Source organism: Mastigoproctus giganteus, chromosome 4, assembly GCF_048544385.1.
Source record: "Mastigoproctus giganteus isolate SK-2022 chromosome 4, ASM4854438v1, whole genome shotgun sequence".
Lineage (NCBI taxonomy): Eukaryota > Metazoa > Arthropoda > Arachnida > Uropygi > Thelyphonidae > Mastigoproctus > Mastigoproctus giganteus.
The window spans coordinates 132,099,003-132,126,798 of NC_143578.1; the positions used below are offsets into that span (position 1 = coordinate 132,099,003).

Below are 27,796 nucleotides of genomic sequence, written 5' to 3' on the forward strand. Positions count from 1 at the left end.
ACTTGATATTGATGGGTCAACTGTTGATGATCCTGCTCAGGTAGCTAACAAACTAAATGAATATTTTGCATCGACATTCACACATGAGGAGTTATTCAGCAAGGGGAATGCCAGAGGTGTATTCAACTCTAGCAGTAAGCTACAGAATCTTGAAATAACTGGGAGTAAAGTGGAGGAGAAACTGTTGAAGATAAACACAAGAAAGGCACCCGGGGTGGATGGGATCTATCCAGTTATATTAAAGGAGGCAGCAAAGGAAGTAAGCAAACCCTTAGCCATAATTATGAGAGCTTCCTTGGACTCAGGGGAGGTACCCATAGACGGGAAATGTGCAAATGTGACCCCAATTCACAAAGGAGGATCAAAGGCTGACACAAGTAATTATAGACCTGTGAGCTAAACTTCTGTTCCAGGAAAATTAATGGAGGCACTGGTTAAAGAAGCACTGCAGGATCATTTAGACAAGACTTCAGTTATAGCTCGGACACAGCATGGTTTTGTTAACGGGAAGTCTTGCCTGACCACTTGATTGGATACTATGATGCAGTCACAAAAGAACTGGATGCAGGGAATAACTTTGATATTATATACTTGGATCTTAGAAAGGCTTTTGATACTGTTGCACATGGAAGATTGCTACACAAATTGGAGCAGTGTGACATTGGAGGCAAATTGCTGCTATGGATAAAGGGGTGGTTGAGGGGGAGAAGACAGAGAGTGGTAATCAATGGACACTGCTCATCGTGGACTGATGTTATTAGTGGAGTCCCTCAGGGCTCAGTGTTGGGTCCATTATTGTTTTCTGTATTTATAAATGATATTGATGATGGTATATCAAGCTTAATGTCCAAGTTTGCAGATGATACAAAGGTTGGCAGGGTTGTCAAGGACACTACTGACACTATGCTGCTGCAACAGGATCTGGAAAGGTTGAGCAGATGGGCTGAGAGGTGGCAAATGAAGTTTAACATTGACAAATGTAAAGTACTACACATGGGAAACAGCAACCCCAGAGCAACGTATCAACTCTGTGGTACTACACTGACAGTGGTAGAGAATGAAAGGGACTTAGGGGTGATTGTGCAGGCAGATATGAAGTTCTCTGAGCAGTGCAGACGAGCTGCAAGAGTAGCTCATGGAGTAATGTCAATGATATACAGGAATTTTTCCAGCAGGGATAAGGAGGTGATTATTCCATTGTATAAGGCAATGGTCAGGCCACACCTAGAGTACTGTATACAGGTCTGGAGGCCTCATTTCAAGAAGGATGTAGAGCTGCTGGAACAAGTACAGAGAAGGGCAACAAGATTAGTGAATGGAACAAAGGGGTGCTCTTACGAAGAAAGGCTTAAGTTTTGCAAATTACAGTGTCTGGAGACTAGGCACCAGTGAGGTGATCTGATAGAGGTGTATAAAGCCTTGAATGGTTTAAGCATGCTCAATGCTGATGCGATTCTTCCTCTAGCTCAGAAAAATCACCTGAGAGGGCATAAATTCAAATTGAGGAAAGACAGATGTAGGATAGACGTGCGGAAGTTTGCCTTTAGCCAGCGGGTGGTTGGTTGGTGGAACAGACTGCCATCCCTTGTGGTGGAGGTTGATAGCCTAAATAAGTTTAAGGCTCAGCTGGACAGGTATTTTGAACGAACAGAGGGGTGAAGTTGGAAGTGGGGTTTTTTTTTTTTTTGGCTGATGCTGCATAAGCTTGCTTTCTTGCATCAAATGCTAATGCTAATGCTAATATCAAAGTTATTCCCTGCATCCAGTTGTTTTGTGACTGCATCATAGTATCCAATCAAATTGGTCAGGCAAGCCTTCCCCTTAACAAAACCATGCTGTGTCCGAGCTATAACCGAAGTCTTGTCTAGATGATCCTGCAGTGCTTCTTTAACCAGTGCCTCCATTAATTTTAGGGGAACAGAAGTTAAACTAACAGGTCTATAATTACTTGTGTCGCCCTTTGATCCTCCTTTGTGAAATGGGGTTACATTTGCACATCTCCAGTCCATGGGTACTTCCCCTGAGTCCAAGGAAGCTCTCATAATTATGGCTAACGGATTGCTTACTTCCTTTGCTGCCTCCTTTAATATAACTGGATAGATCCCATCCACCCCAGGTGCCTTTCTTGTATTTATCTTCAACAATTTCTCCTCCACTTTACTCTCAGTTATTACAAGATCCTCTAGCTTACTGCCAGAGTTGAATACACCTCTGGCATTCCCCTTGCTGAATAACTCCTCATGTGTGAATGTCGATGCAAAATATTCATTTAGTTTGTTAGCTACCTAAGCAGGATCATCAACAGTTGACCCATCAATATCAAGTGGACCAATCTGATTCATCCCCTTCCTTCTAGAGTTTACATAAGTAAAGAACTCTTTGCTGTTTTTCTTTGCATCCCTTGCCAAGGATTTCTTGTAATCTGCCTTCGCCTGCCTAACCTCCTTTGTAACTTGGTTGCATATCAACTTGTATCTATCATAGGCTTCTGTGTCATGTGTTAATTTGTAAGTATCCCATGTATTTTTCTTCTCTGCCATATGCCTCATTAGTTCATCTGACATCCATTTTGGCCTAAACCTTGAACAATATTTCTTAGTTGGTATGTAAAGCCTAGTAGCTTCCAAGATAAGTTCTTTGAATGCTTCCCATTTTGAATTTGCTGTTGGTAACATCATCAGTTGGTCCCACTGTATAGAATTTAAATACTGTCTCAGTCCATCGTAGTCGCCTTTACGGAAGCAATAACCCTTCCCTTTACCCCTAATGGTAGTTACCTCTTTGAGTAAATCCCACTTCAGCACACTGTGATCACTGCCACCTAGTGGCTCATTTATCTGCAGATTCTTAATGCATGAAGAATCACTGCTGATAATCAAATCAAGAGTAATACTCCCTCTAGTTGCCTCCCGAACATGCTGATGTAGAAAACAATCATCCAATAAATCCACAAAAGTCCTGCTAGTGTGTGAGTGACCAGCCCCCAAATTCCAGTCAATATCTGGGAAATTAAAATCTCCCATTATAAGACTCTCTGATTTACTGGCCCACTCTATTTCCCTGTACAGTTTCTTATTATACTCATCAGAGTCATTAGGCCTATAGCACACTCCTACTCTCAATTTTGATCTCCCAATGCTTATGTCACGCCAAACTGACTCAACACTGAACTGTCCAGCGATGTCGACTGGCTTCACTTCCTTGGTTTTTATGTGTTTCTTAACTAATAGCATAACCCCTCCCCCCTTCCTATCCTGTCTATCCTTTCTGTAGACGTTGTACTCCCCAAATTGCAGTTCTGCATCCCTTATATCTGTGTGACACCACGTCTCTGATATCCCAACCATATCTGCCTTTGATGTTTTGAGCAATACCTAGTTTTGAGCAATTCTTTGGAAGTTAATGCTTCTCCATTATCTATTTTTGTAAGTAATTGTGAGAATATACTATCAGACTGTTGTCATTTACAAACAGTGCTGTATGAATAGTGTTGGGAAGGTGTTCAGCAATGGTGATTATTGCAATTATAAAAAGTGTAGCACTGAGTACAGAGCCCTGGGGAACTCCTTCTTGTAAGAATACTTGGGATAACGAAGTTTTAAATTGAACCTGGAACATCTGTACAGGAAGTTCTGTATGAAAATTGGGAGGTGACCCCGAAGTCCATGGTGATATAATTCAGGAGTATTCCATAGTTCCACGTGGAATCATAAGCCTTACCGATATCAGAGGAAACCATTACATGATGTTCCAATCTATGGAATGCATTTCAAGTGGAGTTCTCTAATCTTAGTAGTATATCTAGTGTTGATCTATTTTTTTTAATCCCTAATTGTGCAGAATGTCGGAGGTTAAAATTTTTAAGGTACCATATTGACGGTTTACCATCTTTTCAAGAATTTTGGAAAGGTGATGATGGGTACATAGTAAGTGGGGGTTTGTTGGGACTCTCCCTTGTTTAAAGTAGAGACCCAATTATCTCACACTCTATTAACATATTTTTTTTTTATGAAAATCCCAAACACGAGAGGTATTAGAACCTATAGTACTTAGTACCATACTTGGGCTGGAGGTTGAGCAGATGAAAGAAGATATTTGTTGACATTAGATTTGAACTACTGAAGACGGTAATTTTCAGGAAATAAGTACAAAGGAAGGTTGTTCCAGAAAACAGCAGTTCAATGAATAAATGAGGAAGATGAAAAGTTGGTTCTGTGAGTTTGAAGTTGGACAGTAAATGGATGTGGGCAGGTGGCGGAATGTGTTCGGACTTTTTGAAAGAGAGAGAGCATGAATTATAGCAGCCAATTCAGAAGAACAGTGCCCATGAAAGTATCTGTAGAAATGGCATGCAGCAGAAACAATATTTCTATGAGACAGTGAGTGGAGAGACTCTGTTAGAGATGAGTCATTAATTAACCTAATTGCCCTTTTCTGAATGGAATCTAGAAGCCTCAGAGAGGTTTTGGGGGCACTGGCCCAGATGTGGGAACAATATTCCATGGTAGGGCGGATTTGTGATTTGTACAGAGTGAACAGCCGACTGGAAGAAAAGTAAGGCCGAGAGTGAAAGAGAAAACCAAGTTTTTTAGATGCAGAGGAAGCAATATTTGTAATGTGCTTGTGTCAAGAGAGATTAGAAGCCAGGTTAATCCCCAAACGAAATATATCTTCTTGTCTAGAAATCGGAGTGTCACCAAAGATAAGCACAGGAGCAGAAGAATCCTTTTTGCCAGATATAAGACAAGAGTGAGCTTTGTGAGTTTTAGAAGGATTGAAATCAACTAAGTTGTCTTTGCCCCACTGGAGAAATACCTGGAGATCGGCATTTAAGGAATTGGTAGCAGATATAACCCATGTTTACAATTTGAGAGAACTTAACTCTCAAATTGTAAACATGGGTTCCACCATTCAAGCCTCCAATAAGCAAAGTGGTGGTATTGCACCGGTTGATGAGAGTCATCTACCACCTAGTATTGTCTGGTAACAGAGAGGGGTGACATTCCTCCATGTGGTTTGGCCACATGGAGGAATGCAAGCCAAAACCTCTGCAAGCAGAGGATTTGGCTGTCACAGACTGTCCGGACTTCGCCGAAACTGGGTTCACTTGACTTGAGTGTCACATGAATATCAGTTCCATCAGCGTTTTAGACTCCCAGGTAACAAGTACAGCTTGTCTGGCATATCTGAGGGAATGTCTGCAACAATCTCAAGGACCAAATGCAGTGTCTAAATTTTGACAGAGCTCTATGCAATTCATGGATAGTAAATTGTAAGTTGTATTGTTCATCACCTTTTGAAGGAAGTTTAACTTTTGTTTTTCTAAATTGCCTTAAATCTTCTGAAGGTTGGTGGTGTAACTTTCTGTAGCTGATGTAGCTCTGAAGGTGTAGCTTTCTGTAGCTGATATTTTTTGGCAAATGTTTCCCGAAGTAAATCGGATGATGAAGTGATGAATATCAAGGTGTCTTTTTATTACGGCATCTAACATACCTCACTCTTGCTCTAGTGTGTTTATACTGAATAATACTGGGTGTGGTTAGATTGCTGCAAAAAGTATTCCAAGCTTTATTTTGCTCTTTTTTAGCTGCACGGTATTATTATTATTAGATATATTGTGCAAGGAAGCCTGAGGCTTATGTTACACCAGCCAAAAAAAAATCTCAAGTTACCCTGAGAGAGAGAGAGAGAGAGAGAGAGAGAGAGAGAGAGAGAGAGAGAGAGAGAGAGAGAGAGAGAGACACATAAAAGTAGAAGGGAATCGCCAAGAAAGAGAAGAATGATGATATCCAGCTGAGGACCCTGGGTGTGCCAAGCTCATACTCATGAGATGTGAGCCCCTGATATTCATCACTTCACCAGATTTTTGGGTCTGTCAGTAATTTTGAAGAGGATTTGGTAGGGTTTTCCTGCTGCATGCAATATTGCTTTTGTGACATACTCAGTCGTTTCGTCAGTTCAGGATTTTTGCATTATTTCAAGGTAGAGTTTAGCTAATATTTTATAGGTCTGCCAATCTACTTTATTAGTGAGCCACTGCAGAATTTTAGTAGGATGATAAAGGGTCTGCTTAGTAATTCAGTTATTATGGGAAAATGGGCAGTGGATCATTGTTTATCTTCCACTTTAGAGTAGGATACAGGATTTCTGAACAGATTATTATTAGCCATATGGTGGAAGGAAGTCTGAGGCTTAAACCCCAGGAGCTCACATCTGGTGAGTATGGGCTTGGCAAACCCAGGGTCCTGAGCTGGATATCACCATTCTTCTCTTTCTTGCTTTCTTGGTGATTCCTTTCTACTTCTGACTCTCTCTCACTCACTCATGGTACCACGGAATTTTTTTTTTTTTTTTTTGTTTCGTGCAGCATAAGCCTCAGGCTTCCTTGCACCATATGGCTAATAATAATAATAATAATAATTATTATTATGCTGCACCAGCCAAAAAAAAAAATCCCGAATTACCCAGAGAGAGAGGAATCACCAAGAAAGAGAAAAATGGTGATATCCAGCTCAGGACCCTGGGTGTGCTAAGCCCATACTCACCAGATGTGAGCCCCTGGGGTAGACAGACAAGTGTATTGCAGTATTTGTTCCAGAAGGAAGGTGAACATATGCAGGTGGCCCATCATTTAGAAGGAGAGGGTTGTTATTATGTAAACATTGTTCAATTAGATTTTCTCTTTGATTGATGTTGTTGTTACCCCATAGTGTGTGATTACCATTTAAATCTCTCATAATGAGGAAAGATGTGGGGAGTTGAGCTATGAGATTATTTAGATCATTTAGTTGGGTGGTATAGCTTGGTGGAATGTATAAGGAGCAAATTGTAATATGGATGTCAGCAACTACACAGACTACTGCTGCCTCAAGGGGAGAGTTCAATAAGACATGTTTGGTAGGAACATGCAGGTTTGTTAAAACAGCTACACCACCGTGTGCAGCATTTTGATGGGTTCTGTCTTTTGTAAAGATATTACATTGGGACACTTTTGGTGTATCTTAAGGTTTCAAATATGTCTCTTGAAGGCAGAGATATATTGGTGTGTATTTAGAGTTGAGATCATATAGGTCATCAGAATTGGCACGGTAACCATGACAATTCCGCTGAATTATTGTGCTCATTATTTATTTTTTGTTAGGCTTTCAGAACGTTTTCATGTTGGTGAGGTTCTTTGTTTTTCACTCTTGTTTTTATCTCTTTTTTGGGAAGAAAGGCTTTTCTGTGTCCATGTCCCCTTCAAGAAAACGTTTTAGCATAGGGTCATCTGCAGATTTTTCATTAGTATCCATTTCCTGTTGATAGCTGGAAGTTATTTGTTTTTCTCCATCCTTGGTCTGGGGAGTGGAGGTTTTTGAGTGGTATGGAAATTGGCACCAGATGTGAGCTTATTGACTTATTGAGTTTGAATTGCATTGTACAGGGTTTTAAACATTTTTTTATATATATATATATATATATATTTCTGAATAAGTTTCTCACTTTTACAGCGATAACATGTTCTAGTGTAGGTGGGATGATCGCTTTTGCAGTTTAGGCATAGTGGTTGAGGAGCAGTGCGGGCTTTGCAGTTGTACTCACAGTTTAGAAGTGTTTAGTGATTTATGGGGCGTCACAGTTACTGGTAGTCCTGCAAAGAGATTAATGCTCAAAAGTTGCTCTGAATTTTTAGCATTAGAGGTCTTGATGAGCATGCCTCCTGACCTGAGTTTTTTTTTTTTTTTTTTACAGACTTGGGAGACTCAGCTCTACTCTCTAATTCCTTTTGAACTCTAAATAGTGAGAGGTTGCCTATTGGATTTTCACCAGTTGAGTGGATTATCAAGAAAGTTGGAATTGGATAGGTCTCTGACTCAGTTTTCTGGTGTTTGGCAGTTCCTGCAGTGGAACTATCTTTCTTTTTAGTTGTTTGGGGCGCATCTGGCAGCCAAGATAAATCAGTTTGAATTACTCATGATGTGCTCTTTTTGGCCATGGGAAATTGTCTTTTTCTACCAGGTTACTAGCCGTGTGAGAGGCAAGAATGGTGCCACCTAGTGACCAATGTGAAGATGAGAGGGTTGGTAAAAACTAAAAATAAAAGAGGGTAAAAGTGTTCTTGGAATATCATGGATGATGTTGTTTATTTTAATTAGAAATAGAGTAGGACTCAAAATAGATCCCTGAGGAATGCCTTCTTCCTCCTGTATATGGATTTTAGAAAGAACATTTTGATAATGAACCTGAAAGGTTCTGCCCTGGAGAAAGCTTTGAATAAACAAGGGAAGCCTGCCTCGTAGTCCAAAGGTGTGAGAATCTCGTAGAATACCGAAACACCATGTTGTATCAAAGGCCTTCTCTGAAGTCCAAACCAAAATAACCACCTACCATAACTAGGTGGTTATTTCTGACAAAAGCATTTCTGATATTTGATTCTGCTTTAGTCATCATATCAAAAGCAGATCTATTTTGCCGAAAGCTACACTGATTTTTATGCAGGATGTTGCATGACTCTAAAAACCAGGTGAGGTGTTTGAGAACCAATTTTTCCAGTGTTTTTCCTAAACAACTAGTTAAGGAAACTGGATGATAGCTAACCAGATTAGAGAGATCTTTTCCTGGTTAAGGGATGGCTAATACAAGTGATATGTGTCCAAGAGTGAGGATAAATATTTTCCTTAAAAATTCTGTTAAAAAATATTAGTAGACTTTGTAAAGCTATGTCATTCAAGTGTTTCAGCATAATATAAAATATACCATCCATGCCAGCCACACTATTGAGTGCTCTGTTAAGAGCTTCCTTTAACTCGAATATTATAAAAGGTTGATTATATGGAAGAGAGAGACCGGTGTTGAAATTTACCTTGTGTTTTTCTGCTCCCTCTTTAATTTTCTGGAATGGAACATCATATGAATGTGCTGCTCAAGTTTTAGCAAAAGCTTCAGCGAAAGCATTTCCTATGTCTTTGGGGGAAGACAGTTCCTGTCCATTACAGAGAAGAAAAAATGCTGGGGATACATATAAATGATCAGGTGACACAGAAGCCTATGGAATGTAAGATAGTCTGTAATCAAGTCACAAAGGAGATTAGGCAAGTGAAGGCAGATTACGAGAAATCTTTGGGAAAGGATGCTAAGAAAAACAGAAAGGACTTCTTTACTTATGTAAACTCTAGAAGTAAGGGGTTGAATCAGATTGGTCCACTTGATTTCGATGGTTCGACTGTTGATGATCCTGCTCAGATAGCTGATAATCTGAATGAGTATTTTGCATCTACATTCACAGATGAGGAGGTACTTAGGGATGAAAATGCCGGAAGTTTATCATACTGTAACAGGGTGCTTAATGATTTTGTAATAACTAAGAGCAAAGTAGGGGAGATATTTTTGAAGTTAAACATAAAAAAGGCACCTGGGGTACATGGGATCTATCCAATTATATTAGAGAAGGCAGCAGAGGAAGTAAGGAAATCCTTAGCCATAATTATGAAAGTACCCTTGCACTCAGGGGAAGTCTCCACGGACTGAAGATGTGCAAATGTACCCCCAATTCACAAAGGGGATTCTAAGGGTGACACGAGTAATTACAGAATAGTTAGTTTAATTTCCGTTCCGTGGAAAATAATGGAGTCGCTCGTTAATGATGCATTGTAGGATCATCTAGACAAGACTGCAGTAATAATTCAGACAGAGCATGGGTTTGTTAATGTAAAGTCTTGTCTGACAAATTTGATTGGATACTATGATGTTACAAAGGAACTGGATGCAAAAAATAATTTTGATATCATATACTTGGATTTCAGAAAAGCTTTTGACACTGTTGCACATGGAAGACTACTGTAGAAATTGGAGTACTATGGCATTAAGGGCACGTTCCTACAATGGATAAAAGGATGGTTGAGTGGGAGAAGACAGAGTGGAAATCAATGGACAGGGTTCTGTGTTGATCCCACTGTTCTTTTGTTTATTTATCAATGATATTATTGAAGGTACATCAGGCTTAACGTCAAAGTTTGCAGATGATACAAAGGTTAGCAGGGTTGTTAATGGCAGTGTGCTACTGCAACAGGATCTAGAAAATTTGGGCAGGTGGGCTGAGAAGTGGCAACTGAAGTTTAACATTGACAAATGAAAAGTACAGCATATGGGTAGAAATAACCCCAGAGAAACCCTAGTAGGGAAAAGGAGGTGATTATCCCTTTGTATAAGGTAATGGTCAGGCCATGCCTTGAGTACTGCATACAGGTCTAGAGGCCTTATTTTAGGAAGACTAGGCACCTGCTAGGTGATCTTATCAAGGTGTATAAGTCCTTGAATATGTTGATTACGCTGAATTCTGATGGGATTCTTCCGCTTGCTCAGATTACGAACCTGAGGGGGCATAAATTCAAATTGAGGAAAGACAGTTGTAGAATAGACGTGCGGAAATTTGACTTTAGCCAGCAGGTAGTTAATTGCTGGAACAAACTTCCATCATTGTGGAAGTTGATAGCTTAAATAAGTTTAAGGATTAACTAGACAAACTTTTAGAGGAATGGATGTGTGAAATTGGTTTTTTTTTTTGGTTGATCTACATAAGCTCATACACTTGCTTTCTTGCATCACATGCCTTAATTACTACTACTACAATGTACTTGTTTATTTGTGCAAGAGGAAGATTCATTCAGGAATAAATTAAGAGATGCGTAGACTCAGTGTACGAGAAGACAGAATATTATCATTTAGAAAAGCGTTTCTATCGCTAACCTTTTTATTAATTTAATAGGAGTTAAATTTTATGATTAGCACAAATAATGAATATAAGTGTTTTTAACTCATTATACAGAAGAGTTGTTTAAAATTACTCAAATATTGGAGAAGGTAAAGAAAGCCAACACGAGAACGACGAGAAACATCGAATAACTTATGCCGAAAATTAGTTTCCCAATATGGCACTCGAGTTCTGCTCGCTCGGTAAACAGACGGTAGGTGTTATCGGTCCGGAGCAAAGTCAAGAACGATATATTGATTGACAGGTAGATGTGGCGAATGATGTGCTGATTGGTGTGCGAAGACAACACACGATAACATCTGTTTAGTATCACTTTAGTAGCAGTCAGCACTAATGGTAACTTGCCCAAATGAACACTTTCCATAATATATATATATATATATATATATATATATATATATAGAAATAAATGATAAAGGACATAGTAAGATGGGAAAGTTATTAACAACAACGTGCCATGCCTAATGGAAGATATGAGAAGAAAAGAATGTTAAGATCCTAATGAATTAAGTGGAAAAATTGGCTGAATTGATAAGCCAAATCATATTTACAAAAGCTAGAAAAAAGTGGTAATTAATGCATATTAAAAAGTAGTAATAAATAGAAATGAAAATAATGAAAATAACAATTGGTACATAGATCAGGTAATTCATCAGGGGACTACACCCGATCATGTACCAAAATACTGCGTTTCTATACAAACCCATGCCGATGGAGGTAGCAATAAATTAAAAAAAAAAAAATAATAATAATAATAATAAAAAAAAATAAAAATTTAAATTTTTTGAAACCTTCATAGACATGAGTGAGGTAGCCCCAACGCAGTGTGTATATTTTAAGTGAACCGTTAAATTAAAAGGTGTAATTAAAAGGTGTACCAGGCAGCAGCATAGAAAAGGGAAGTAATACAAGGTATGGGTGGGAAAAAAGATAGTAGTAAAAAAAGGAGGCGAAAATAGCGAGAATAAGAAAAGAAGGAATGTCCGAATCGCCCTCGTATTGCACTAATAGTTCAACGGACGGAAAAAGCAGAATAGAAAGTATAAAGACGTAAAGAGAAGGAAAAGATTTTAAAGATACTAGGCAAGCTGGGTTCGTAAGTACCCAACCTCTTAGAGAGGGCCTTGGCTGTGAAGGTGTTAGTAGAAGAGGAAAATTAATACTGCTAGCCTGTGAAATATTTTGTTAATGTCACATGTAAAAAAAAATTAGTATAAAATTACATGATCGGGTGTAGTCCCCTGATGAATTACCTGATCTATGTACCAATTGTTATTTTCATTATTTTCATTTCTATTTATTACTACTTTTTAATATGCATTAATTACCACTTTTTTCTAGCTTTTGTAAATATGATTTGGCTTATCAATTCAGCCAATTTTTCCACTTAATTCATTAGGATCTTAACATTCTTTTCTTCTCATATCTTCCATTAGGCATGGCACGTTGTTGTTAATAACTTTCCCATCTTACTATGTCCTTTATCATTTATTTCTATGTTTTATTTTATAGTTGTATCCTGTTCTGTAGCCTTGCGCGTCCAGGTACATCTATTCTCTATTTTCTTTTTCTTTTCCTTTCTTTACCTTTTTCTTCTCCTTTCTTTACCTTTTTCACCTGTTTTATATACTATATATATATATATATATATATATATATTGGGAGCTTGAACCCCTCCCAAAGTGAAGGGGATAACCTAACCTTTTTTCTTCAGAATCACAGTCACATTTAGAAATACATTCATAAAAAAATAAATTTTTTTGTTACTGTATTTTTATTTTCTTGTTCAATAATATGCCCTAATGGTGAAAAAACGTCAGGTTACACCTGACCTTTATTGATTCACAAACACTTGAATCCCATGGGAGCTTGAACCCCTCCTGAAATAGAGGGGGTAACCTAACCTTTTTTTTTTAGAATCATGGGTGGACTAGCGCATGACTTTTTTGTTAACAAAATATTAATCTTTTATTACTGTACTTTTATTTTTAAAGACACTCGTGCAGATACACATTTATCATAACGTCAATAGCTATTCACTATATATATATATTAGCATTAGTAGAGGCATATGATGGAAGAAAGCAAACTTATGCAGCATCAGCCAAAAAAAAAAAAAAAAAAAAAACCCACTTCCACTTCACCCCTCCATTCGTTCGAAATACCTGTCCAGCTGAGCCTTAAATTTATTTTGGCTATCAACTTCCACGACAAGGGATGGATGTCTGTTCCACCAACCAACTACCCGCTGACTAAAGGCAAATTTTCGCACGTCTATCCTACATCTGTCTTTCCTCAATTTGAATTTATGCCCTCTCAGGTGATTATTCTGAGCAAGAGGAAGAATCCCATCAGCATTGAGCATGCTCAAACCATTCAAGGCTTTATACACCTCTATCAGATCACCTCGCTGGTGCCTAGTCTCCAGACACTGTAATTTGCAAAACTTAAGCCTTTCTTTGTAAGAGCACCCCTTTGTTCCATTCACTAATCTTGTTGCCCTTCTCTGTACTCGTTCCAGCATCTCTACATCCTTCTTGAAATGAGGCCTCCAGACCTGTATACAGTACTCAAGGTGTGGCCCGACCATTGCCTTATACAAGGGAATAATCACCTCCTTATCCCTGCTAGAAAAATTCCTGTATATCATTGACAAGACACCATGAGCTACTCTTGCAGCCCGTCTGCACTGCTCAGAGAACTTCATATTGCCTGCACAATTACCCCCAGGTCCTTTTCATTCTCTACCACTGTCAGTGTAGTACTACAGAGTTGATACGTTGCTCTGGGGTTGCTGTTTCCCATATGTAGTACTTTACATTTGTCAATGTTAAACTTCATTTGCCACCTCTCAGCCCACCTGCTCAACCTTTCCAGATCCTGTTGCAGCAGCATAGTGTCAGTAGTGTCCTTGACAACCCTGCCAACCTTTGTATCGTCTGAAAACTTGTACAATAAGCTTGATATACCATCATCAATATCATTTATAAATACAGAAAACAACAATGGACCGAACACTGAACCCTGAGGGACTCCACTAATAACATTAGTCCACTATGAGCAGTGTCCATTGATTACCGCTCTGTCTTCTCCCCCTCAACCATCCCTTTATCCATAGCAGCAATTTGCCTCCAATGCCACACTGCTCCAATTTGTACAGCAGTGTTCAATGTGCAACAGTATCAAAAGCCTTTCTAAGATCCAAATATATAATATCAAAGTTATTCCCTGCATCCAGTTCCTTTGTGACTGCATCATAGTATCCAATCAAATTGGTCAGGCAAGACTTTCCCTTAACAAAACCATGCTGTGTCCGAGCTATAACTGAAGTCTTGTCTAGATGATTCTGCAGTGCTTCTTTAACCAGTGCCTCCATTAATTTTCCTGGAACAGAAGTTAAACTCACAGGTCTATAATTACTTGTGTCAGCCTTTGATCCTCCTTTGTGAATTGGGGTCACATTTGAACATCTCCAGTCTGTGGGTACCTCCCCTGAGTCCAAGGAAGCTCTCATAATTATGGCTAAGGGTTTGCTTACTTCCTTTAATATAACTGGATAGATCCCATCCACCCCAGGTACCTTTCTTGTGTTTATCTTTAACAATTTCTCCTCCACTTTACTCTAAGTTATTACAAGATACTCTAGCTTACTGCCAGAGTTGAATACACCTCTGGCATTCCCCTCGCTGAATAACTCATGTGTGAATGTCGATGCAAAATATTCATTTAGTTTGTTAGCTACCTGAGCAGGATCATCAACAGTTGACCCATCGATATCAAGTGGACCAATCTGATTCATCCCCTTCCTTCTAGAGTTTACAAAGAATCTTTCTTTCTTTTCCTATTATTTCCTAACCTAACATTTAAGGTTAGGTCACAAAATATAAGGAAAACCTTTTCTATTATTTCCTAACCTACCATTTAAGGTCATGTTAAAAATATAACTAATAATAAGGAAACCTTTTCCTTTTTTTGTAGCCAAACCTAAACCAACAATATAATAAAAACACTCATGAACTCCAAAAATCTCCATTTAATAATGAGAAAAAAACGTAATGAACATAAATGAACTGAACGAAACTTTTATTAATTTAATTTTCATCAAAAAATCAACCAACCTTTTATTTTCCTTACAAATTTCTTCCATCTTTAAAAGATTCATCGCTACTATTACCTGTTTGCCATTCATCACAAAACTATTATGCACCGTTCTTTACTCATAAATACACATAATGCCAACCAATGACTACACAGTAGCTTGTCGTCTGTCACACTCGGCACCAATCATTTCATCGTTTGCCATGCCTACCTGTCAATCAATATATCCTTCTCGATTTCGTCTCCAGACCGCTAACACCTAACGTCTGTTTACCGAGTGAGCAGCGCTAGAGTCTGGCGTCGGGAAACTAATTTTCCTCATAAGTTATCCGACATTTCTTTTCGTTCTCGTGTTGGCTTTCTTTACCTTATCCCAAAATCTTAGAGCAAAATACACTAAATATTAATTTTTAAAATCATTAAAAAAATTATTGAATTCTTTGCCCAGGTAAGATGTTTCCGAGGAAAAAATTAAGTGGAGCAGAATATAAAAAAAAGAATAGAAAAACAAGAAGAAACAAGAAAGAAGGTAAGTATTAAAGTATTGCAAAAGTACTACAACTATCATACATGCAGAAAGAGGTGATGAATCGCAGCAAATTTCTGATGATGATAAAGTAATGGGACAACCTATAGTGGAAGCGTCTCCATAGCCAGGTGGGAAGGAGCAGCAGTGCGTAGCATACGCTTCTTGATTAGACCGGGGTTCGAGCCCATCACCACCAAATACGGAGGATGCGGAAAGGTCAAGGGAATGACCACCGCATATTCCCGGAGCAATATGGCCTTAGTTGCTAATGCTCCTAAAAACCAAATCACAAACAAACCTATAGTGGAACAAGAAAATTATGCTTCTATTTGAGGTGAAAAATCAGAAGCAGCGGATGAAGTCATTCCCATAGAAGCCATCAAGGATCCTGATCATTGGTCCTGCAGAATTTCAGCTGATTAACTTTCAGCGACAGTGATGAAATTAAGTGATTGAGTTTCAGTGATGAAATTAAGGAAAAAAAAGAAACTGTGAGTTTAGTCAAATTGGAAATGCTGATGAAACCCCAGTATTCTTCAATATGCCTCAAAATTAGACCGTCAATGCTAAAGGTGCTAAAGAAATCAAGATTATAAGCACGGGCTACGAAAAGAAGCGTATCACTGTGATGCTATGCATCACTGCTGATGGTCGAAAGTTGCTACCATATTTAATTTTAAATCAAAAAATCATGCTGAAGAATGAAATTTTCCCCAAAGATGTTATTGGTGTGCACAAAAAAATGGATGGATGTCGTCAGAGGTTATGGAAGACTGGCTAAATGTTGTGTGGAATAGACATCCTGGAAGTCTTTGTAACTCACCTAGCATGCTAGTGCTTGTCTGAATATTTGTCTGAATGAGTCAAAAATAAAAACGTGGTGACTTTGGTTGTGATTCCTAGTGGCACGACTAGCCAACTGCAGCCACTCGACGTTTCAGTCAACAAACCATTTAAGGATTACTTGAGAAAGGAATATGAATCTTGGCTGTTGACTTGACAACATTCCGCTGACACCTTCCAGAAAAATTAAGAAAGTGCCGGCATCAAAATTGGCAGAATGGGTATCAACAGCTTGGAAGCTGATCCCAGAAAGAGTAGTCAAGCACTCATTTAAAAAATGTTGCATCACCAACGCTCTCAATGGCTCAGAAGATGATATGTTATGAGATAATGAAGATAACGATGGCTCAGAAGAAAGTGATGAATAACATACCTACTGATAAATACCAGTACTCTTGTTGTTAGTAAATTGAATTCTATTTTATTTTATTGAATTCTATTATAATAAAAATATTTGTTAGATTTATTTTAGTGTTTTATTTTATTTATTTATTTTTTCCTAGAATCAAAGCTTTTTTTCTAAAATTAAGGTGCGTCTTACAATCGTGGCATCTTAGAATCGAAGAAATAGAAATACGGTATCTTTTTTTGCATTTTTTTTTTTTATTCAATGGGGTTTAAGAATTTTAAATTATTTTTTTCCCTCTAAAATGGATTTAAATGAAAAAACTATTCACATTGAAAACAGCTTTGTGTGAGCTCTTAAGAGAGAAAAAAAAAAGTGGTGGAAACTCTCCATTAGTTACATTGTATAGTTGTTGACGTATTTAATTAAAATTAGGTTTGGTTCCTATCGTCAATTTATTTTTATTTTTAACAGATGTTCTTGGTGGTGTATATAAATTACTCAATGTATATTGTAATAATATTTTATTCATACTTATACATAATAATAACATTTTAATACATCCTGTATATTGTAAGTTCGTTATTAATATATGTTTTTGAAATACATTCAATTTAATGGACTTTCTGTAATAGCAGATACCCCTTCCCCCAATTAGTCCGTTAAATCGAGGGCCTACTGTACTTGGATTTCAGGAAAGCTTTTGATACTGTTGCACATGTAAGACGACTATACAAATTGAAGCAGTATGTGGTATTAAGGGCAAGTTGCTACTATGGATAAAAGGGTGGTTGAGTGGGAGAAGACAGAGAGTGGTAATCAATGGATGCTGCTCTTTGTGGACTAATGTTATTAGTGGAGTCCCCAGGGTTTGGTGCTAGACCCATTGTTGTTTTGTATATTTATCAACGATGTTGATGAATGTATATTAGGCATAATGCCCAAGGTTGCAGATGATACAATGGTTAGTAGGGTTGTTAATGACAGTAAGCTACTGCAACAGTATCTAGAAAAGTTGGGCAGATGGGCTGAGAAGTGACAACTGAAGTTTAACATTGATAAATGCAAAGTGTGACAACTGATGATGCAAGAAAAAGTGGGTTAGTTGCATGAATTAGTGAAAGTTAATGGTACCATTCCTGTGCAGTTTCATTGTATCATTCTGGCTTTATGTGGAAACAGGCTTTATGTGGAAAATTTTTAAATTTTAAGATATGATGAATGTTGTTGTCTCAAGCATTAATTTCATCAGGCATTATGGACTGATTCACAGGCCGTTTAGAAATTTTCTATCTGAGATAAATGCAGAATATGAGGATGTGCTCAACCACACTGAAGTTAGGTGGTTTAGTAGAGGAAATGTCCTTAAATGGTATTTTTCTCTTCGTCATGAAATTAATATATTTCTAACAGAAAAAGAACTCAAACGGAATTTTCTGACTCAGAATGACTTTGGCTTTCTTAACTGATATCACAGAGCATCCAAATATTTTAAATTTAAGGTTACAAGGCAAAGGAAAGTTTTTTTCAGATACATTTACTGAGGTGAAAGCATTTGAAGGGAAACTGAATGTTTTGGTGAAACAATTTTGTGAATGCAATTTTGTGCATTTCTCTTGCTGTAAAGAAATACAATCTAATGGAAAAACGATTTCTCAGTCTTCTCTAAAAAGATACATAGACACACTAAAACTTTTAAGGAGGAATTCAAGAACAGGTTCAAAGATTTCCATATGCATGCAAAGGAAATAAGAATGTTTCAGAATCCATTTGATTGTATCTCCAGAGGAATCATCTGAAATATATCAGATGCCATTAGTTGAGGCATATTATGTAAGAAAGCAAGCTTATACAGCACAAGCCAAAAAAAAAAAAAAAAAAAACCCTTTCCCATTTCACCCATCTGGTCACACCAAATGTTTGACTAGTTCAGCCTTAAATTTATTTAAGCTATCAACTTCCACATCAACAGAGGAAATCTGTTCCAGAAATCAACTACCTGCTGGCTCATTAGCATTAGTAGAGGCATTTGATGCAAGAAAGCAAGCTTATGCAGCATCAGCCAAAAAAAAAAAAAAAATAAATAAATAATAACCACTTCCATTTCACCCCTCTGTTCGTTCGAAATACCTGTCCAGCTGAGCCTTAAACTTATTTAGGCTATCAACTTCCATGACAAGGGATGGAAGCCTGTTCCACCAACCAACCACCCGCTGGCTAAAGACAAATTTCCTCACGTCTATCCTACATCTGTCTTTCCTCAATTTGAATTTATGCCCTCTCAAGTGATTATTCTGAGCAAGAGGAAGAATCCATTAGCATTGAGCATGCTCAAACCATTCAAGGCTTTATACACCTCTATCAGATCACCTCGCTGGTGCCTAGTCTCCAGACACTGTAATTTGCAAAACTTAAGCCTTTCTTTGTAAGAGCACCCTTTTATTCCATTCACTAATCTTGTGGCCCTTCTCTGTACTCGTTCCAGCATCTCTACATCCTTCTTGAAATGAGGCCTCCAGACCTGTATACAGTACTCTAGGTGTGGCCTGATCATTGCCTTATACAAGGGAATAATCACCTCCTTATCCCTGCTAGAAAAATTCCTAGATATCATCGACAATACACCATGAGCTACTCTTGCAGCCCGTCTGCACTGCTCAGAAAACTTCATATCTGCCTACACAACCACACCCAGGTCTCTTTCATTCTCTACCACTGTCAGTGTAGTACCACAGAGTTGATACGTCGCTCTGGGGTTGCTGTTTCCCATATGTAGTACTTTACATTTGTCAATGTTAAACTTCATTTGCCACCTCTCAGCCCATCTGCTCAACCTTTCCAGATCCCGTTGCAGTAGCATAGTGTCAGTAGTGTCCTTGACAACCCTGCCAACCTTTGTATCGTCTGCAAACTTGGACATTAAGCTTGATATACCATCATCAATATCATTTATAAATACAGAAAACAATAATGGACCCAATACTGAACCCTGAAGGACTCCACTAATAACATTAGTCCACAATGAGCAGTGTCCATTGATTAGCACTCTGTCTTCTCTCTCTCAACCACCCCTTGATCCATAGCAGCAATTTGCCTCCAATGCCACACTGCTCCAATTTGTGCAGCAGTCTTCCATGTACAACAGTATCAAAAGCCTTTCTAAGATCCAAGTATATAATATCAAAGTTATTCCCTGCATCCAATGTTTTGTGACTGCATCATAGTATCCAATCAAATTGGTCAGGCAAGCCTTCCCCTTAACAAAACCATGCTGTGTCCGAGCTATAACCGAAGTCTTGTCTAGATGATCCTGCAGTGCTTCTTTAACCAGTGCCTCCATTAATTTTACGGGAACAGAAGTTAAACTAACAGGTCTATAATTACTTGTGTCGCCCTTTCATCCTCCTTTGTGAATTGGGGTTACATTTGCACATCTCCAGTCCATGGGTACTTCCCCTGAGTCCAAGGAAGCTCTCATAATTATGGCTAACGGATTGCTTACTTCCTTTGCTGCCTCCTTTAATATAACTGGATAGATCCCATCCGCCCCAGGTGCCTTTCTTGTATTTATCTTCAACGATTTCTCCTCCACTTTACTCTCAGTTATTACAAGATCCTCTAGCTTACTGCCAGAGTTGAACACACCTCTGGCATTCCCCTAGCTGAATAACTCCTCATGTGTGAATGTCGATGCAAAATATTCATTTAGTTTGTTAGCTACCTGAGCAGGATCATCAACAGTTGACCCATTGATATCAAGTGGACCAATCTGATTCATCCCCTTCCTTCTAGAGTTTACATAAGTAAAGAACTCTTTGCTGTTTTTCTTTGCATCCCTTGCCAAAGATTTCTCGTAATCTGCCTAACCTCCTTTGTAACTTGGTTACAGATCAACTTGTATCTATCATAGGCTTCTGTGTCACGTGTTAATTTTTATGTATCCCATTCATTTTTCTTCTCTGCCATATGTCTCATTAGTTCATCTGACATCCACTTAGGCCTAAACCTTGAACAATATTTCTTAGTTGGTATGTAAAGCCTCGTAGCTTCCAAGATAAGTTCTTTGAATGCTTCCCATTTTGAATTTGCTGTTTGTAACATCATCAGTTGGTCCCACTGTATAGAATTTAAATACTGTCTCAGTCCATTGTAGTTGCCTTTACGAAAGCAATAACCCTTCCCTTTACCCCTAATGGTAGTTACCTCTTTGAGTAAATCCCACTTCAGCACACTGTGATCACTGACACCTAGTGGTTCATTTACCTGCAGATTCTTAATGCATGAAGAATCACTACTGATAATCAAATCAAGAGTATTACTCCCTCTAGTTGCCTCCCGAACATGCTGATGTAGAAAACAATCATCCAATAAATCCACAAAAGCCTTGCTAGTGTGGGAGTGACCAAACCCACAAATTCCAGTCAATATCTGGGAAATTGAAATCCCCCATTATAAGACTCTGATTTACTGGCGTACTCTATTTCCCTGTACAGTTTCTTATTATACTCATCAGAGTCATTAGGCCTATAGCACACTCCTACTCTCAATTTTGATCTCCCGATGCTTATGTCACACCAAACTGACTCGACACTGCACTGTCCAGCAATGTCGACTGGCTTCACTTCCTTGGATTTTATGTATTTCTTAACTAATAGCATAACCCCTCCTCCCTTCCTATCCTGTCTATCCCTTCTGTAGACTTTGTACTTCCCAAATTCCAGTTCTGCATTCCTTATATCTGTGTGACACCGTCTCTGAAATCCCCACAATATCTGCCTTTGATGTTTTGAGCAATACCTGAAATTCATCAAATTTATTTACTAAACTCCTAGCATTGGTGTACATGCAAGTATACATGCACCTGTTCTTTTTCTTAGCTACCCTAACAGAACTCTTGTGTTTACTTGTACCCCAATGATTCCCAGCAGTCTCTGAAATATCCTGCATCTTATTTTCCAGGCTGCGGCTCATTCCAATAGAAGCAGTGCAAGAATCACTTTCACCTCTGCCAGTGGCTACTGGTAATCTATTAGTCCTTGTCTCCCCCCAATCTAGCAGTTTTCCGACCCACGTAACACTGCCTCGATAGCATCAGCAAACATTCTTGCACCCTTTCTATTTAAGTGTATCCCATCCCTGTAGAAGCAGTCTCTCCTGTTAACAAGTACAAGCCAGTCGACATTGCTGAAAAAAATTCTACCCCTTGAGCCTTGCACAATCTTTCCAGGGCCGAATTGATCGACAGGGCTCTCATCATATACTCCCTCCTATCGTGTCTGGGCAGAATTGCAGACACTTTCAAATTCAACCCTAATTCACGGCTTTTTTTCAACAGTAACCTGTACTTGTGAAGTAATTCTGCAGGTCTCCTACTCTTAATATCATTAAATGACAAACTAATGACAAAGCTCTGCATATTTTGAATCAATGCCTCCTCAGGTTCTTAATCTAAGCAAGTGGAAGTATCCCTTCAGCATTGAGCCTGCTCAAACCATTCAAGGCCTTATACACCTCGATCAAATCACCTCGCAGTTGTCTAGACTCCAGAGAGGCTTAAGTTCTGCAACTTGCAGAACTTAAGCCTCTCTTCATAAGCACACCCCATTTGTTTCTCTCACCAATTTTGTTGTCTTTCTCTGTACTTGTTCTAGCAACTCTACTCCTTCCTAAAAATGAGGCCTCCAGACCTGTATACAGTACTCAAGGTGTGGCCTGACTATTGCATTATACAAAGGGATAATTACGTCCTTGTCTCTGCTAGCAAAATTCCTATATATCATTGACAAAACTCCAAAACATCTACACTGCTCAGAGAACTTCATATCTGACTGCACAATTACCCCCAGATCTTTTTCATTCTTTACCTCCCTGAGTGTAGTACCACACAGTTGGTACGTTTCTCTTGGGTTACTGCTACCCATATGGGGTACTTTGTATTTGCCAATGTTAAACTTCAGTTGCCGCTTCTCAGCCCATTTGCCTAACTTTACTAGATCCTGTGACAATAGCATACTGTCTTTAGTGTCATTAACAACCCTGCAAACTTTTTTATTATTGTTAAGTGGACTGATCTGATTCATCCCTTTCCTTCTAGTGTTTACATAAGTAAAGAACTCTTTGCTGTTTTTCTTTGCGTCCTTTGCCAAAGATTTCTCATAATCTGCCTTCGCCTGCCTAATCTCCTTTGCGGCTTGATTACAGACTACCTTATATCTGCTGTAAGCATCTGTCAATCTTCGTATCATCTGCAAACTTGGACATTAGGCCTGATATAACTTCATCAATATCATTAATAAATACACAAAACAACAATGGGCCCAGCACCGAACCCTGGGGGACTCCGCTAATAACATTAGTTCACGTAGAGCAGTGTCCATTTATTACCACTCTTTGCCTAGTCTCCCACTCAACCATCCCCCTATCCATTAAAGCAACTTGCCCTTAATGCCATACCGCTTCAAACTGTACAGCAGTCTTCCCTGTGTAACAGTATCAAAAGCTTTCCTGATCTCCAAGTATATAATATTAACATTATTTTTTGCATCCAGTTCCTTTGACCACATTGTAGTTTGTTTGTTATTTGGTTTTTAGGAGCATTAGCAACTAAGGCCATATTGCTCCGGGGATATGCGGTGGTCATTCCCTGACCTTTCCGCATCCTCCGTATTTGGTGGTGGCCCCGAGTGCCAAGCGAGTGACTATAGCGATTTCTAAGTGATATTAAAGCGATTTTCTCAAAGAGCGGCTGATAATTATAGTAGTATCTTTCGTTTCTCACAGTTATTTAATTTTGCTGTTCTAAAGTAAAGAATTTAGCGTACCTAACAGAAAGGAAAGACACCTTTCTTCTTGTACATAGGATTACTTATTAACGCACTAACTACTAACCTTCCTTTATCGCTTGGTCACTGGTGGCACCGCTCCTGCCTCCACGTGGCGGGGCTGGAAATCTGGGAGAAGAAAGTCACCCTCCCAGGGCAAAAAGGAGCAAACATGGACAAAATTAAACAGTCCACTTATGGATCTTTTGATCCAGACCTAGATAGACATGATCGAGATCATGATGACACAATATCTTATGCTAAACGGCAAAAAAAAGAAGGAACGGATAATACCGTACCTCTCTTTTTAATTCTACACTCCTCCACAGACCAACCATTGAGTAAGCTTTCCCCATTTTTGATACAAAAATGTCTTGAAAATGTGGCTGGCCCTCCAAAAATGGTTAGGCGACTGAGATCCGGAGATTTATTAATTGAAATGACCGAACGTAGACACGCTGAGAGACTGTTAAAAGTATCTACCTTTGGTGGAATTCCCACGAAGGTTACCCCACATGCCACCTTAAACTCCTCTAAAGGGGTAATATCAGAGTGGGATCTTTTACACGTATCAGAGGATGAGCTTGTCCAGGAACTACAAGATCAAAATGTGACACACGCAAAAAGAATCGTCATCAAAAAAGATGGAGAGTCTGTCCGTACTCGGACAGTGATACTCACATTTAAAACACCGAACCTGCCTACCACTATAAAAGCTGGCTACCTTAGGTGTCAGGTAAGACCTTACATCCCGAACCCAGTCCGGTGCTTTAAGTGCCAAAAATTTGGCCATTCACAAACTGTATGCAGGGGAGTTTCTGTCTGCCCAAATTGCGGGTCCTCAGATCACAATCAGAGTGAGTGTTCTGCTGCAAAAATGACGTGCGCGAACTGCAAAGGTGATCACCCGGCATATTCCAAAATTTGTGAAAAATGGAAAACTGAAAAAAAAATAGTACGATACAAGATCGAAAACAAAGTCAGCTACCAAGAAGCAAGAAAACTAGTTTCACCTATTATAAACAAAAATAGTACCTATGCTAATGTAGTAAAAAAATTCCAAACAGTCTCCACTCAAACAGATGTCACAGTTCCCATTACAAAGTCAGTTTCTGATTGGGCTAGAACTGTCCTCTCTGAGCAACAACCAAGTGTGCATAAACAACAACCCAAACTCTCAGACCAGGCAAATAACACTCCACTGACAATACCAGCTGCATCTCCTCCTCAGATATGTGCTAATACATCCGATATTACAAACCCAAAATCAAAGAAAAATACCCAGGACATAACCATGGATACAGATGGGACAACTATACACGAAGAACCAATTTTAGAAATCTACGCTGAAGAAGAAATGGATACTGGTCGACCAGTTTTCAAAAAAGACAAATCAAAATTGGAACGAAATAAGCCAGTCACCTTCAAAAAGCAGTCAGATACAGCTCCATCAACTAAACATAAATAATGGCCTGTGTAATACAATGGAACTGCAGAGGTTTTCGTTGCAACACAGATGACATCAATGCTTTAATTAACCGGTATTCTCCAATTGCTCTTTGTCTTCAGGAAACTTACCTAACCTTACAAATTTCTCCTTCGATAAAGAATTATTGCCTTTATCGAAGAGATCGTAATAGAACAAATGCTGCCCATGGTGGTGTAGCAATCCTAATAAATTCCAATATCCCAACTAAACATATTCCACTTCAAACTGAAATAGAAGCTGTCGCTGTTCATATAACTCACTGTATTTCAATGACAATTGTCTCAATTTACCTACCACCAAACCATACTTACTCCTTAAAAGACCTTGACGATCTCTTCATACAGATACCTCCACCCCTCTGTATATTAGGAGATTTTAACGGGCACCACCCCTTATGGGGCGATCCTAAACTAGATAGACGGGGTCGACTAATTGAAAGCTTTCTAGAGTCACAAAATCTTACCATACTCAATACTGGTGCACACACTCACATACAACTCCCAACTGGACACACCTCAGCAATAGATCTCTCAATTTGTTCTCCAGTCCTGGTCCCAAGCATAGAGTGGCATGTTTCAAATGATCCTATGGGCAGTGATCACTTTCCAATCATATGCAATTTTTTAATACCAAAGACTCCTTCAAGCAAACCCCGCAGGAAATGGAAATTTGTTCGGGCAGACTGGGCAAAATTTCGGATATCAATCTCTCTTGATGAGGAAAAAATCCAGCTCCAGAATATTGATAATGTGACAGACTACATCACTTCACATATTCTAAAAGTGGCCAAGGAGACAATACCATTATCAAATCCCCCTGGTCGCAAGCATTACAATTACTGGTGGAATGAGGAATGTACAAAAGCAAAGAAAGAAAAAATTAAAGCCTGGAATTTATTTCGGCGATGTCCAACCACAACCAATCTCATTAACTATAAGAAACTAAGAGCAAAAGCACGATTTGTACAAAGGCAAGCCAAGAAAGAATCCTGGACCCGTTTTGCATCGACCTTTAACAGAAACACTGATCAGAAAACTATATGGAAAAAAATTAGACAGTTATCTGGTAAGTTTCCTACTATACCTTCTCCAATTCTCTCCTGGAAAGGACAAGATCTATCCAGTCCCTTAGATATTGCCAATGCTTTGGGCAGTACGTTTGCTGAAATCTCAGCAGCATCAGCCTTTTCTACATCATTCAAATGAATTAAAAACACCAAAGAAAAGCATTCTATAAACTTTCACACTGCCCGCCTTCTTTCATATAACAAACCTCTGCAATACTCTGAACTTTTGCATGCTATTAGAACAGCCCACAATGGTGCTGCAGGGCCAGATGGGATTTATTATGTGATGCTACAACATCTTGATGACAAAGCTTTGCGCTTGCTGCTGGTTTTTTACAATCGTATATTTTCAGAAAATGTTTTTCCAGCTTCCTGGCATCACTCTACTGTTTTGGCACTTCTAAAGCCTGGGAAAGATCCAACCAACCCCCATAGCTATAGACCGATATCTCTCTCAAGCTGCCTCAGCAAAATCCTAGAAAAGATTGTCCACAGAAGACTCGTCTGGATCATTGAGTCAGAACATCTAATGAGCCATAGTCAATATGGCTTTCGTAAAAATAGGTCGTGCTTAGATCTTATGGTCAAGGCTGAATTCGCCATTCGAAATGCCTTCGTTAAACGTGAACATCTTGTAATGGTTTCAATAGACATAGAGAAGGCTTTTGACACCACCTGGCGGCATGGCATACTTGGTGATCTATACGCCCTTGGTCTGAGGGGCAACCTTCCTATATTTATTCAAAACTTCTTATGTACCAGATCGTTTCAAGTTCAGTACCAACATGCTCTATCTACAACGTTCATGCAGGAAGAAGGTGTTCCACAAGGATCAGTACTGAGTGCCACTCTGTTTGCTCTTAGAATAGATTCTATTACAAGACAGCTTCCAAATTCAATCGAGACTTACCTTTATGCAGATGACCTCTCCATCTCCTGCCATTCCCAAAATATGAGATCTATTGAACGGCAGCTTCAGATATCACTAAATAAAATACAACAGTGGGCTAGCATCAATGGCTATCGGCTCTCGCAGCAGAAAACAGTTGCAATTCATTTTTGTAGGCAGCGCAAACTTCATCCAGATCCTGAACTTCAAATTTCTAATGTCTCCATCCCGGTCACTAATAATATCAGATTTCTAGGATTAATCCTTGACAACAAGTTAAATTTTATAGACCATATTAAAAATGTACGTACTTCCTGTCTAAAAAAGTTAAACATTCTCAAAGCTTTATCCGCCCAAACATGAGGTGCAGATCGTACTTCTCTGCTTCGGCTATACAGGTCATTAATCAGATCCCGCCTTGATTATGGAGCTCCCATCTATGATTCTGCCAGAATGAGCGCATTACGCTGGCTTGATCCCATTCAACACAGTGCTTTGAGGATTGCACTTGGTGCTTTTAGAACGTCGCCCAAACATAGTCTCTATATTGATGCTCATGAGCCCCCATTATCGTTACGTAGAAAAACACTGTTACTAAAGTATGCCGTTAAGATACAAAGCTGTGCCTCGCACCCGATTCAGTCATACTTGTTCAATCCACCACTAGAAAACCTCTTCAGAAATAAACCTAGCATAGTAAAGCCAGCTGGTCTTCGTCTCCTTGAACTGATGGAAGTTTGGAATCTTTCCTTTCATTCCGTACAACAGGTAGCAACCTGCTGCCAACCACCATGGGCTTCTCTTCCTCTGGTGACTTGTGACACTTATCTCTGCCAATGGGGAAAAGACATTTTACAAGCATCTAATATCATACAACTTCATGCAGTTCACACTGAAAGATATAGTGATTTTTCCCCAATTTATACAGATGGCTCTAAATCAAATTCAAACGTTGGAGCAGCTGC

At 38.9% G+C, this 27,796-nt stretch overlaps 2 long non-coding RNA genes across 3 annotated transcripts in view; one reads left to right on the forward strand and one right to left on the reverse strand.

The window, feature by feature from the left end:
* LOC150087068 (uncharacterized) overlaps positions 1-15,483 on the forward strand; it is a 90,615-nt gene extending 75,132 nt beyond the window's left edge. The window contains exon 3 of the long non-coding RNA XR_016546867.1: positions 15,297-15,483. This is a non-coding gene — a long non-coding RNA (uncharacterized LOC150087068). The remainder of the gene's footprint in view (positions 1-15,296) is intronic.
* Positions 1-27,796, reverse strand: part of LOC150087069 (uncharacterized) — a 180,030-nt gene that overhangs the window by 12,347 nt on the left and 139,887 nt on the right. The gene's annotated exons all lie outside the window — the stretch shown is intronic.